The sequence below is a fragment of the Nanorana parkeri genome, unplaced genomic scaffold (genome assembly GCF_000935625.1).
Source record: "Nanorana parkeri isolate BGI_ZX_2015 unplaced genomic scaffold, ASM93562v1 scaffold861, whole genome shotgun sequence".
Taxonomy (NCBI): domain Eukaryota; kingdom Metazoa; phylum Chordata; class Amphibia; order Anura; family Dicroglossidae; genus Nanorana; species Nanorana parkeri.
This window is the reverse complement of record NW_017307129.1, coordinates 388,982-389,981: the sequence shown is the minus strand read 5'-3', so window position 1 is coordinate 389,981 and position 1,000 is coordinate 388,982.

Sequence of the window (1,000 nt, the reverse complement as noted above, 5' to 3'; positions counted from 1 at the left end):
ACCTAAATATATATTTTGCTTAGCTGTACAATTTTCTTAAGATTCTAAATAAAATATAAGAATCTGGACCTCCAATACATATCAGAACTATCAATATATTGTTCATTGTTTTAAGCTCATTCTACACTAGTAATGCATATATTACCTTTTAAACCCATATTCAAATGTACATATTGAATTTTGAGAAAAAAATGATCATTTTGTTTTGCTACATGCTGTCTATCAATGGTCTCCCAACACTCACTATCACACTTCACACTATTCTAGTAGGGTTGTTTTATATCTCATTTATCTGGGTGACCAGTTTTCCCTGGCTTTCTAAGAAAATCTCAGTTTTATCAGGCTATATTCAGCTGTTACATGTCCAAACTATGCACCTGGACATTCACATTGTTTCTAATTTTTGAGACCAGGTGTCTATTCTCTTTGTAATAGGAGTCAGGTCTTGCTACTTGATGTGATAAGCAATGTTATTCTATGATTAGGTGCACAAACTAGCCAATTCACATTTGATGTATGCTGTATTTGCAGTATTGCACGCTTCAATCACAGGCTAGTGGCTAGTTATAAAAAATGCAATGTCCCCCTATACTAGAACAGCCTAGCAAAAGAGGCATTCAGATTGGCATACATACAAGAAGGCCATAAGCATACCCAATATGGTGAAGCCAGCTTACTTGCCCTTTCAAATCAGTTCAGTGTTCCCAAAGGCCTCTACCCTTAAAAATATATTATGGCACATAAGTTGCTACCCTATGTCTAGTTAAGGGATACATTGTGCCTTTTGGCTTAAACAACTGAAACTAAGGAGTCTATTCACGAAGCTGCCGAGGGCAGCCGAGTGAATGACCGATCTGAAGTGAAGTGAGCCGAACAGTGTTCGGCTATTCACTCTAGGCTGGTACAGCTAATTTCAATGATACATTGTGCCTTTTGGCTTAAACAACTGAAACTAAGGAGTCTATTCACGAAGCTGCCGAGGGCAGCCGAGTGAATGACC